This window comes from Eleutherodactylus coqui, chromosome 13 (genome assembly GCF_035609145.1).
Source record: "Eleutherodactylus coqui strain aEleCoq1 chromosome 13, aEleCoq1.hap1, whole genome shotgun sequence".
Taxonomy (NCBI): domain Eukaryota; kingdom Metazoa; phylum Chordata; class Amphibia; order Anura; family Eleutherodactylidae; genus Eleutherodactylus; species Eleutherodactylus coqui.
The window spans coordinates 121,538,640-121,552,423 of record NC_089849.1 but is presented as its reverse complement, the minus strand read 5'-3'; the positions used below and the strand labels follow the sequence as shown (position 1 = coordinate 121,552,423).

Here is a 13,784-nt window from a genome sequence, read left to right as displayed (position 1 = left end):
CCTGTACGACACACAGCGGCCCTCGTCACCACAGTCCTGTACGACACACAGCGGCCCTCGTCACTGCACACCACAAGTCTGTATGCCACACAGCGGCTCACGTCACCACACACCACGGTCCTGTGCTACACACAGCAGCCCTCGTCACCACACACCTGCACTATACACAGCGGCCCTGGTCACCACAGTCCTGTGCTACACACAGCAGCCCTCGTCACCACAGTCCTGTGCTACACACAGCGGCCCTGGTCACCACACACCTGCACTATACACAGCGGCCCTGGTCACCACACACCGGCCCTCATCACCACACACCACAGACCTGCACTACAAATAGCGGCCATCCTCACCACACACCACAGTCCTGTACTACACACGGCGGCCGTCATCGTCAGCACAGTCCTGTACTACACACGGCGGCCGTCGTCAGCGCAGTCCTGTACTACACACGGCGGCCGTCGTCAGCGCAGTCCTGTACTACACACGGCGGCCGTCGTCGTCAGCGCAGTCCTGTACTACACACGGCGGCCGTCGTCAGCGCAGTCCTGTACTACACACGGCGGCCGTCGTCAGCGCAGTCCTGTACTACACACGGCGGCCGTCGTCAGCGCAGTCCTGTACTACACACGGCGGCCGTCGTCAGCGCAGTCCTGTACTACACACGGCGGCCGTCGTCAGCGCAGTCCTGTACTACACACGGCGGCCGTCGTCAGCGCAGTCCTGTACTACACACGGCGGCCGTCGTCAGCGCAGTCCTGTACTACACACGGCGGCCGTCGTCAGCGCAGTCCTGTACTACACACGGCGGCCCTCGTCAGCGCAGTCCTGTACTACACACGGCGGCCCTCGTCAGCGCAGTCCTGTACTACACACGGCGGCCCTCGTCAGCGCAGTCCTGTACTACACACGGCGGCCCTCGTCACCGCACACCACGGTCCCGTACCGCACACGGCGGCCCTCGTCACCGCACACGGCGGCCCCATACCGCACACGGCGGCCCTCGTCACCGCACACGGCGGCCCTCGTCACCGCACACCACGGTCCCGTACCGCACACGGCGGCCCTCGTCACCGCACACCACGGTCCCGTACCGCACACGGCGGCCCTCGTCACCGCACACCACGGTCCCATACCACACACGGCGGCCCTCGTCACCACAGTCCTGTACGACACACAGTGGCCTAGACTTGTAGTATTAGCGCCCCCTGGTCCACCACACCACAGTGACGGGTTGGTCTTACTGAGTACACAACGTCCATGTATGTGTAATGCGTACGGATATGTCGTACAAGCCGCCCTCCTCTTCCCCTATCGCTCTTCAGCCATTATGTACTAACAGGAAGCTCCTCCCTCCGGAGAGCGGTGGCCATTTTTACTGTGAGTGCAACACGTCCGTATGGGCTACGGAAACATGGCTGCCGGCCGAGGACGCGTCAGGCCGCCTCGTCACTCCCTCTAGTGCTGACTGTACGTGCAGATGACCTAATAAAGAGCCGACATGTTGTTGGGAGTTTACATTTAGTGAGGGTGGAATGAGCCCGAGCTCCCTGTGCATGTAACCCCCAGTGTTGTCTGCGCCTGACAGGTGAGACGCGGCCTCTAGGGCTGCAGGGGACGCCATGGAGACGAGCACAGTGCATGTCTGGTGTGGAGGGGGCACGGAGGGGGACATGTAGCCTTTATATCTTCATACCTCCCAACTTTGTGCACTCGGGGTCTGTTCACACGGTGGGGGCTGACCTGGGTTTCCCATGCGGATTCTGCCTCTGAACCCGCAACAAAGATCCCTGGTGTTGCTGCCATGTACTCTGCTGTGGGTCCACATGTGGAATCACATGAAGAAGGGACATGTTACTTCTTCACGTGGACCCCCAGCAGATGCGTGGCAGACATACCATCGGCTTCCTCCATGGGACGCTTCACTTCCACGTCTTTGTGTTGGAGATACCGTTTCTGCATATATCTATATGCTGCCGTAGTTTTCATAAATATATCAGCGCAAAAATCAGAATATGGAGATTTAGGATCCGACTTCCATCGTGATGGAGCAATATACAAGATGTCCTCCACAATACAGTGAGAACACAGTTATTGGATTAATATAGTCAGCTTATTAAAGCAAATTACAGGGCGACAGAGGGGCAACTAGAGTGTCGGGGGAAGGGAGGAGTGGGGCGGGTGACAGGGACGACTGTGGGGCCACAGGGAGGAGGGACCAGAGGGACGACTGTGGGGCCACGGGGGTACGGAGGAGGGACCAGAGGGGCAACTAGATCGGGGGAAGGGAGGAGTGGGACGGGTGACAGGAACGACTGGGGCGGGTGACGGGCATGGAGGAGGGACCAGAGGGACGACTGTGGGGCCACAGGGGGACACGGAGGAGGGACCAGAGGGATGACTGTGGGGCCACGGGGGTACGGAGGAGGGACAAGAGGGGCAACTAGATCGGGGGAAGGGAGGAGTGGGACGGGTGACAGGAACGACTGGGGCGGGTGACGGGCATGGAGGAGGGACCAGAGGGACGACTGTGGGGCCACAGGGGGACACGGAGGAGGGACCAGAGGGACGACTGTGGGGCCACAGGGGGACGGAGGAGGGACCATAGGGACGACTGTGGGGCCACAGGGGGACACGGAGGAGGGACCAGAGGGACGACTGTGGGGCCACAGGGGGACGGAGGAGGGACCATAGGGACGACTGTGGGGCCACAGGGGGGTTAGAGGAGGGACCAGAGGGACGACTAGGGGGCGATGGGGAAGGCACCAGAGGGACGACTGTGGGGCCACAGGGGGTCCGGAGGAGGGACCAGAGGGACAACTGTGGGGACGGAGGAGGGACCAGAGGGACGAATGTGGGGCCACTGGGGGGACGGCGGAGGGACGACTGTGGGGCAACCAGGGGGACGGAGGGGAGACCAGAGGGACGACTGTGGGGCCACAGGGGAGGGACCAGAGGGACGACTGTGGGGCCACAGGGGAGGGACCAGAGGGACGACTGTGAGGCCACAGGGGGGACGGGGGAGGGACGACTGTGGGGCCACAGGGGGGGACGGGGGGAGGGACCAGAGGGACGACTGTGGGGCCACAGGGGGTCCGGAGGAGGGACCAGAGGGACAACTGTGGGGACGGAGGAGGGACCAGAGGGACGAATGTGGGGCCACTGGGGGGACGGAGGAGGGACGACTGTGGGGCAACCAGGGGGACGGAGGGGAGACCAGAGGGACGACTGTGGGGCAACCGGGGGGACGGAGGAGGGACCAGAGGGACAACTGTGGGGCCACCGGGGGGATGGAGGAGGGACAACTGGAGACGCAGGAGGGACCAAAGGGGCGACTGAGGCCACGGGGGGAGGGAGGAGCGATCAGGTCCACGGGGGACAGAGGAGGGGCAACAACGGATGGAAGACTGCATGAGAGGTGTATATATTTTTCACTAGTGCTGACTGAAGTGTATCCGGTCGCTATTGATCTCTGCTCAGTATGGCACATGACAGCGCCGCCAGCCGTTCATCTTATCATCGGTGTACCCTTATGCTATATATACGGTCTGCCACGGCCCCCGTATACATCGTGTCGTCCCTACAGACTCAGGTACCCCGTTTTCCACAGACGTAGGAATACTGCTCGCTCTTGTAATATTTCAGAAGCAGTGGAGGGTTTTATCCAAGAAGGTGTTTATGGACCGTAATGGATGATAGTCGGAGAGAGGATAGTCCATCTGGCTTGGCCTTCTTAACTGGAGTGTTCTGATAACTCCTGGTTAGAACAGTGGATCCCTAAGTAAGAGAAGTTGGAGGGAACCTTATATCTTCTTCTAAATTAGGATTAGATGGCCTGGGCTACATAAGGGTATTCATTATCATGACAAGGTGTTCCTAGTTGGGAGAAGGCTACATAAGGGTATTCATTATCATGACAAGGTGTTCCTAGTTGGGAGAAGGCTACATAAGGGTATTCCTTATCATGACAAGGTGTTCCTAGTTGGGAGAAGGCATTCTCGGGGACACTTTTGGATAAAAGAAACTCTTCCAGGATAGAACGATGACCCTGGTAAAGCAATAATGCCAACAAAACATTCCTGGTTAACCAAGTTGAAAGATGTTTTTGGTTGGTAGACACTTTTTTTCCTGTCAAGTTTTTGTGCTCCTTATTAAGTGAAGGCATTGTTGAGAAAAACCCATTCCCAGTAGATGAGAGCTGAGAGTGCCGAGATCTGAAGTTTCATCTAACTAGGTAAAGGGTAGCTTTAGGTAACTCTGTAATAACCTTTTTGTTGGCCAGCAGTTAGGAGCTGGGACAACACATCCACCAGAATCGACCACATTGGGATGCTCTTATGCTTGTGCAGAACCTTCCATACTACACAACTGATTGTAGCCGTCACACAACACTAACTTCTACATCCACTTGTTTTTTTTCATGGGCGATGGTCAGCTGTAAAGGAATTCTGCGGGGGGCGTAGGCGCGCCAGAGAGAGCTTTCTCAGTTTACCACGGTTTTGGAGTAGCATGAAAACGCTTAAGTCAAGCGCTGTCACATTCACTAGCGTTTTGATCTTGACCGTATTGCAGAATCCTGCAGTTTCCTTAAAACCCTTTTAAAAGACAAAATTGAAATGGTGCAACTGAGAAATGCCAGTAAAATGAAGGGGCCATTGACACAGCTAAGAACTCTGAACTGCAGCTGTGTCCACCCTTGGCTTGGCTTGAATTTTGGCAAGGACTACAGTTTCATAAGATACAAAAATGATATATATAGTTTAACTTGGGAGACTGTGGTGATGGCAGGGTCGCGCATCAGACGTGTACTTTTTTTTTCCATCTTGTGTGACACATGTTGGGATATGTCCGAGTATGGGAGGACGCATATGTTGACTTTACTTGGCAATGGAAACCAGTAAGACTGTAACATGTTTGTAATGGGAGTGCTAGCTCAGAGATGGGTAAACCATTGGTACGATGTCGAATCTCCTCCTGTAGCGTCTCCTAGAATAGGAGAGGAAATACCGTTGAGGATCCCTAGGTATTAGCTAGGGTGGAGAGACCAGCTCTTCTTCTGGAGACCCACCACATTGATAGAACTGTCCGAAGGGAAAAAAAAGTTTAGAAATGTGTTACGATGGGCATACACATGTGGTACACCGAACTAGGCTGATGGCTGAACAGCCACGGACTGAGTGCCGAACACTTGTTACCTTGGCTTTGTTGCAAAACATTTTAGTTCATATTGGCCACTAGTCATCCAAACATCATCAGATGATGGTTACACTAAAACTTGTTACGTTGCTGGTGAAAGTCTTACTGCGGGCAAGGTAAACACACAAAAAAATGATGCTGAAGGGTCCCCCGAAGCACCACTCGGCTGTCTGTCACATCAAAGTAAAAGGAGGAGTCGTCACACGTGCACTGCTACTCCATTCAGTGTGGGGAACTGTGGTCCCTAAGGGTCCCCGCCATCAGGACCCCCAGCAATAGGGGTCCATTCACACGGTCATAAAAAAAGGTGAAAATTGCACAGATATTTTTTGCGCAAGTAATACGCAGTGAATATAAGCTATTGATTTCAATAGGTTAGTTCACTTGAGCATATATTTCCACGCAATGTGCGATTGTGTGGAATAGTACATGGCATGTACTATCTTGATGCATATTACGCATCATAGAAGCTCATTGAAATGAATGGGCGTGCACAAATACGCAGAAACCTGTGTATTTACCCTTAAAATCATTGAGATTTTGTGTGTTCCTCTTACGCGTAAAAAGACTGACGATGGGCAGAAAAACGCAAGGCCACAGTGTTTTTGGCCTGTGAACACATTGTATATTCACGGACTGAAGTAAAATGAAAAAGGTTTGGTACGGTGTCGCCAGTAGAGCAAAATGTGATTGGTTTTCAGTAAGAGAAACCAAGTAATCTAGTAAATATGATAACTTTTTTTAAGGGCTAACAAAAATGCATGAAGTTATAATGAGCTTTCCAACCTACTCAGGGTCTTTCCTCAGGCTAATTTAAATTAATCTGATAAGGTATTTATATATACATGCACTGATGAAAGGGCGCAGACATGGTTAATTTGCACTTAGAAAATACCAGAAAAGGATGAGCAGAGCAGTAAATACTCAATTAGTCCACTGATGAGAGATGTGAAAGTTTTATGGTCTCTAAATTAGTGTTAGGGGGTCACCAGGCCAGAGTGTTATCTCCGCTCCAGATCTCTCATATTCTCCATTAATTCAAGAAGCCCCCTCCGAGGTTCAATCCATTCTTGAGAGCATCAAGGATGGTTATAAACTTGTATTCCCAAATTCTTCTGTGAGGTTGAGATTTGAAATTGCCTTTAATTATAATAACTTTTGTATGTTGTGTCCATGACTAGAACAATGCTTCGCCGCAGGTAATTCTGTTTTTCTATAATTGTGTGGCAATGAGATCTCAGTCCTGATTCTCCAACATAAACCCCCCAACAGAACATTTACTGCACAGGATCAGGTCCACAACATCAGACGTGGAACACGTGAATGTTCCTGGGATCTTATAGCCCTGTTGTGTGTATATATGTATACTGTCCGTGGTCCGTACATGTCAGCAGGTCTTACAGCTCCTTACATTACAGGGATATGTTTCTTTTTGTGTGTCAGAGCAATGGGATGATTTAGTGATCCTGCACTGAGCAGGCGGTTGGACCCGATGACCCAGGAGGTCCCTTCCAACTTTACCAGTCTATGATTCTATGAATGCACTCCTGACTATACAGTTCCTCAAATTTGGAGGTTTGCCTTTAACACAGAAAGGGAGGGTCAGGGAATATGGTTTTCAGACGGTCATCCTTGTGTAGGTATGATGGAGTTTCTTTGCGGTTTTCCTTAGTACCTCTAGCTGTGACTGTTGTAGGTCACTACTAGAGGTACACAATTGTTTCCTCTAGTAGTGACCTCGAATTTCCCCGGCCGCACGGTGTGTCTTCAGCAACTCTTTGCTCCTAAACAGAAATGCACACAAGGTCCGACTTGGCGTATGTTTCTGTAGTAATTTGCGCCAGTTTCTGACATAAACTATACAAAAATCTTTTGGTCTGGGGCCAAAAAAAAAATCACATTTCTTTCCCTAAATGCGCAAAAATGTGTGACCTTTTTTTAATGCCAGAAACCAACGTAAAGTGTTTTATAAAGTTCTGTTATGTTGTGCCAAGATAGCATAAATTTGTATTCGTAGATTCTCCTTTTGGGGATTTGAAATGACCTTTTAATGTACTTTCATATGTTGTGTGTGCTGGACTACAGAAAGGTTTAACTGCGGTTAAGTGAGTCTTTCTTCTGCACAGTTGAAAGATAAGTCATCTTTGCTTTAAGTTTGTCCAACATGAAATCCCCCAGCAGGACATGTGGTGCACATGATGGAGGACCACCAGGGGTCTTATAGTCCTTCTGTGTGTCTATTATGAGAATTGGTTTTGTATCTTCTCACGTTTTAGAGATAAGTCCCTTTTTCGTGTGTTATCGGCCCGTGAATATAGGCAGTCATCCTCCATGAACAACTGTCTGTTTACTGTGAATGGTGAGTGATGATCATTCCTATGTAGAAGCATCGGGAATGATCATTGCTGAGACGACTGTCAATCTGCGCCCGATAAGTCATCCTGGGTAAGAGGACCCTTAGAGGGCAATGAATCATGTTTTTTTAAACTTTGGAGGTTGTCTGTAATGGAATGGGGAGGGTCCGGGAAGATGAGCTTAATACAGTTGTCCTTGTGTAGGGTATGATGGAGTTCCTTACAGGTGTCCTTGAGACCTCTAGCTGTGGATGGTAGGTTGCCACCAGAGGTAAATGATCTTTTGCTTTTTCTCTGTATTGAAGCAGTTGACTTTTGGGTATGGTGGTGGTTCTGGTGATTTGATCAGCAATATAAGTAGAGGGATAGTCCTGATTCAAATAAGACAGATTGAATAATACCTCCACAATGCCACCTATTGGAAGACCGCATTCCTTCAAGTCAACATTAGACTCTTTATACAAGCCTTGTAACAATGACCGGGAATTGAAAGCATTTGTTACAAGGCTTGTATAAAGAGTCTAACATTGACTTGAAGGAATGCTGCCTTCCAGTGTGTGGCACTGTGGAGGTATTGTTCCATCTTCCTTATTTGCATATTACCCAGAGGAGCATGGATGGCCTTTTAAGTCTCCTCACTCACCATCTAGTTGCTCTCCCTAAGGAGAAAAGATAGTGTTTCAGTCTTGATTCAAAAATGTCATTTTAAGATTGTTTATGCCAGTGTTTGGTATCTGGTGTTCCCATGACCCTGGTGCTTCTGGCAGCCGTGCTCTGTCTGTTCCCAACAAGATCTGTCACTTCTATCATGCGGAAGGCAGTTGATTTCAGAGATGCTCTACACTAGATTCTGGTGGTGGACAGGAGTTCTAGAACGCTTTACTTGCCCAAAGCTTTCTGTCAAACAGGAATGGCACTAGGCTTCCCCAGGAATGAGAACATGAGGCTCCCCTGTAGTAAGAAGGCTGAGAATCACTGCTTTAACCCCTTAAGCATCCAGCTGTTTCGGTCCTAAAGTGCCACTTTTTAGGGATTTACCCATGTGGTGGTTTTACTTTCCTATATTTTTTTTCTTCAACTTCCAAAATTATTTTTGATGCGTTTTGTTTCTTCCCGTGACACATAGGGCTATTTTTTTATAACACATTTTCACTGACATCTTTTCTGTTTTCTTAGTTACAGGTAAAAAGCTAAAAAAAAATTTTTCGTTAATTTTTTTAAATTAGTATATTTACGCTAAAATAAAGTACAGGAATGGGTTCCTCATTTGGTTTCAGACGTATTGATATATAATTTGTATAGTTTGGGATTACAGGGTGCATATGGTGACCATTTTGGTTGGTGTCGGCTTTTTTTATGTATATATTCTTATTTTATTCTGTAATTTTTAACTTATTTTTGGAACTTTTTTTAACATCTAATCTAACACCTCTGGGGTTCATTCAAATTACTTTTTTTTATTTTTGTAATTTTCATGCTTTTCCACTGTAGCTGGGGAATCCATAGGAGCTCCAGTTACAGGGAAAAACATCCCTCTGTAGTGACAATAGTCACTAACAGAGCTGATCTGGGTCTGCTAGGACCCTACGGCTCTGCTGTGCCAGGAAGCACCCAGTGGTCAGGTGATTGCCGGGTCGACTAGCAGAAGTAACACTTCCACTTTCTCCCTTTACTACATACCACTCATTGAGTGCGGTATTATTGTATCTTGACGCCACCGGAAGCTAGGGGTTTGCCCCTGTCACACCCCTAGCTCCCGATAGGGTCAAGCCTTGAAGATCCTAGCAGCATGTGCATTGCTTTTTGCCGGCCCTGCTGCCTTAGGGTGAGGGTTTGTTTTCCACTTAGGCTTAGATTATGAGCAGTAAATGTTGGAATGTTACAGCTGGAACATGTCAGCCTTTACAGTTTATAATCGAAGGCTGAAAAGAAAGGTGTCCCTCACTCTAAGCCAGCAGGGCCAGCAAAAAGCAATGCACACGCTGCACCTGTGATTCTCACTGCTCGGTCCCATGCCGCTTCTCTGGGATGGCTCCTGGCGGCCCAAAGGATGAGGCCTCCGTCCCGGCCGGCGGCTGTGTTACGTCCCGGCTGCCTGCTACGTCCAGCCTGGCGCCTCTCAGCTCTGTTGTCACGCCCCGTCCCCCGTGCACAGTTACTGCCCATGTGCCGCTGCCACAGACACTCCTGCTGCTGTCCCTCAGCGCAGTGGGATCCCTGCTGTGGTGCCGCAGTCTGTGGCCAACGGCTATCACAGTGTCTCCCCCTGGTGCTGTGGCCTCCCTGCTGCCGTCTGTGAGGGGAAAATGACATTGGGGGGTGCGCCTTGTGTATGCTGCCGCCGGCGATGAGAAAATTACATCGGGGTGAGAGGGGCCTGCTTATGTCATGCAGCCAGGGAATGGCCTTCCAGCTGGGGCTGCGTGGCTGCAGCCGGGGCCACTGTATGCTGGTCAAAAAAAGCCTTCCTTAGTGGGCTGCCAGGACCTGCAGGCCAGCTGTGCAGCCAATCATGTAAAGGGGGCATCACCCCCACTGTCAATCTTGGCTCCACCAGTACTTCCTGGTGGCGTCAAGCTACAATAATACTATTGAGTGCTATGTAGCCTGTAAAGTAAAAGGCAGAGGAGGTTAAAAAATTGTTCTGCCTTCTCCTCGGGGTCCTTGGCTGTAAGTAACAACCGAGGACCTGACTTGCCCCTTCTATTGAACCTAATAGCTCAATTCCGCACCGTGAGATCTCCCGTTCTCACCCGCGGCATGCTCTATTTGCCGCGGGTGTACGCGCGTCCGGCTTCCATTGCAGTCAATTGAAGCCGTCCGTTCACGCTATCTTCTGTCTGTTTTTCTGAGCGTCCAACTTTCGCAGCCGTACATCGTTATGGGATAGACTATTGCATTGACCAGTCTGGTTTTTGTTGCAATGCTAATATCCTTGCTTTTCCAGATCTTTTTCATTCCTTGTATTGCATTCCTACCAAGTGTGACCAGTCTCTTGATCTCAGGTCCCGAATGCCTGTTGTAATCGATTTTTGGATCCAAGGAAGATGAGATCTTGGACCGACTAGACTCCTTCATTGTTAATTTCTATGTTCACTGTACCGTTGTCTACCGCGGTCATGACTTTCTTTTTCTTGCTGTTGAGGTCCAGTCCCATGCGTTCGCTTTCCTTTTGCACTCGTTCGATAAGGTATTCCAGGTCCCTTTCCCTTTCCGCCAGCAGGGTGGTTTCATCTGCATATCGGAGGTTGTTGACATTTCTGCAACCGATTTTGACTCCAATTTCTAATTCGTCCAAATTACATCACGTCATGAGCGTTTCTGCGTACAGATTGAAAAGGCTGGGGATAGAATGCAGCCGTGCCGTAGGCCTTTCTCGATTCTGAACCAATCCGTGTTTCCATAAGCTGTCCTGACTGTTGCTTCTTGGTTGTTGTAAAGCGACCTTATAAGCTGTCCAGTATGTTCTGGGACGCCCATTTGCTTCAGACCCCAGTCTTTTACTGATGACCTATCCTAAGGATAGTAGTTCACATTGGAGGGGAAATCTGTACTCTGGCAACTGCACATGGTTGTAATGAAAAAGGTGGAATTCATTTACCACATATGAACACGTACAACATTTCTGCCGCAAGCTTCATGTGATATCGTGTGTGTACACTCTTACACAGCAGAGAAGATCGCTTGGCTAAAGGAGGTGGGGATCGCTTCGGCCTCCACCTCCGTTCAAGTAAGCAGGCAGTTTAATGGGGTCCGATTAGTCTCTGCTCAGCTGTCCGGACCAAGAAGCACTACATGCAGGACTTTGTCTTCCGGTATTTTGTGCCGGATCCGAACGGAGGTTCTAATGCAGATGTGAAAGCAGCCTTGTCTTTGCAGACCATAAGAAGCTCAGAAGCCACAGTGTGTACATAATGCATAAAGTAGAAGTTAGTACCCAGCCGGAACACAGAGACCCCCTCAGCATCCACCACAACTCATGTCTCCATTTATCCTGATCTCTGTCAGAGGGATTACCATGATTAGACGAACATTTGTTAAGATGTAGGACCTCTGACAGAGGATGCGTGGTGGCGCAGATGGGGCAGCATGTCTGCTTGTTCAGGCTGGGTGCTGTAAGTTTTACTTCCTACTGTCCCTGTTGGCGCACAGTGCACCTAATATCTGAAGAGGCACAACTCAGGCATTCCCTCTATAGAAACGGGAGTCAGCTAGGAGCTGGAGTAGATATAATTTCCGCTGGTTTCTGGAGTACGTCATGCATGAGTCGGTCTGGCCGCCCCTCCTGAGAAGCTTTTCAGGAAAGTAGCGTATGGTACCCATGGGGTGGAGATTCTCCCTGGCGCTAGGTAATGTCATGGCTTGATGGGAGGAACCACTGGCATAAATATAAGGGATGTGGTTACACCCGGGCCCAGGAGCCTCAGGGGGCCCATAAGGCCTCTCTTCTCCATATAGAGAGCCCAGTACTATGAATAAAGCATTGCAGTTGGGGTGCTATTATAGGTTTTGCGTTGGGGCCCAGGAGCTTCAAGTTGCATCTCTGGGAGGACCAATGTATTTACTCTCATTCTCACCCACGTAACACTCAGATAGTGTGGTATGGACGATATCCTTATTACATGGGATCACAGTGAGGCTCCCACGCAGGATTTTGTGTATTGTCTCAATGATAACTGATAGAACTTGAAGTTCACCGGCCAGTCAGATGATGTTACTGTATCCTTTCTTCATCTCACCGTGTGAATAAAAACACTTTTTTAAAGTGGAAACTTCCTTTTTTACTATTCTACAAGCCAAAAGTTGTCACCTGTGTCAAACCATTGAAGAGATACCCGTAAAATTAATTAGAGCCAAGCATATGTGTTCCCTAAAAAAGAATATACAGTTGCTGAAGCTACTAAAGGATTGGGGATATAATGACTGGATGCTGAATAGAACTACAGAAAAGGTTAATAGGAATGTCTTGTTGGAGGATAAAAGAACTGTTTTAAGGAGCTGACAGTAAGCCTTACCCAAAAATGTCCAACTTTTTTAGGCCAGATTTCACTTCATAAATCCCCTCTTTGTGTAAAGACCACGACTCCTAGGCTGAATGTTTTTGGAGCTTTGTACCAGGATCTGGTTAACATTTCTGTTTTTCTTATCTCCGCACGCACTGAATACTAAACAATGTTTTTTCTATTACATGTATAGTTCAGATTGTGTTTGTAATAATGTGATGTTTTACTGTAAGTGATTAATGGTGATGCTTTATATGTCTATTACATGACGTCTGTGCTTGACAAAGGCTGGTTTCACGCCTGCTTTGGGGACTCCGCTTTCCTGCAGCGGGATTCTGAACGACTCTGTCTCTGGGCGGAACTGAACAGCATCAGACGGACCCCATTTGGGCCATCCGCTTTCCACCCAGCTGCTCGGCTTTTTTCTGGTATTTTCGGTTGGATCTGTAATGGAACCTCCGGATGGAAGTTCCAACACCGATATGAAGCCGGCCAAAGGCTTGTTAGAGTTGAAGTGTTGTACATGTTCACATGTGGTGAATAATCCAAAAAGATTAAACCTTTTCTATAAAAATCCGTGCTCTTACCTCACAAGGTGTTTACTTGGATCGAACCTGGGGATTTGATAATGTGCATGTTGGCCCTCTGAGCTAGGAGTGTGCTGCATCTTATTGCCATCCTACCGGTAGGTCATTGTAAAACCCTGTGTAATGATTAACAAGTGTAATGGAAAGCCCCACTTACACACAAAGACAATCTTTCAAACGATTGAAGGATTGACAGTTTTAGGGATTGTTTTTGCATAAAGTGTTAATGGACACTACTGTTCACTAACACTTAGCTTCATGTGCATGTAAATGAGCCTCTGGGAGCTGTTTGCAGTGCCCAGCAGGTGGTCTGAGATCTGCAATCAGCTCCTTTGTTTTCACATGCACTGCTGAAAGAATACAATGTAATCTCCAGCTCCCGTGGAGAACACAGCATGTAGTCTGAACAATGGATTTAAAACAGATCTAAAAATCAAAAAAGTGCACGATGGTAGCATTTACAGGCAAAAGATTATCGCTCATATGCCATAGTTTGAACGAATTTTGAGTGATTAATTGCTGCGTGTAAACGGGCCTTAAGTCGCTTTAGATAGCCATGTGTAATGGTTTTATTAACGGCCCACTGGCACCCATTGTCCTCTATTAAAAAAAACGAGTCTGAGTAACTATTTCGCTTTAAAAAAAAA

The 13,784-nt window shown here is 48.9% G+C and overlaps 1 protein-coding gene across 1 annotated transcript in view; it reads left to right on the top strand.

Moving 5' to 3' along the window:
• Positions 1–1,484: 1,484 nt before the first annotated feature.
• Positions 1,485–13,784, top strand: part of LOC136588109 (gastrula zinc finger protein XlCGF53.1-like) — a 32,272-nt gene continuing 19,972 nt past the window's right edge. The window contains exon 1 of the mRNA XM_066587078.1: positions 1,485–1,585. The gene's annotated coding sequence lies outside the window, so the exon portion shown is untranslated. The remainder of the gene's footprint in view (positions 1,586–13,784) is intronic.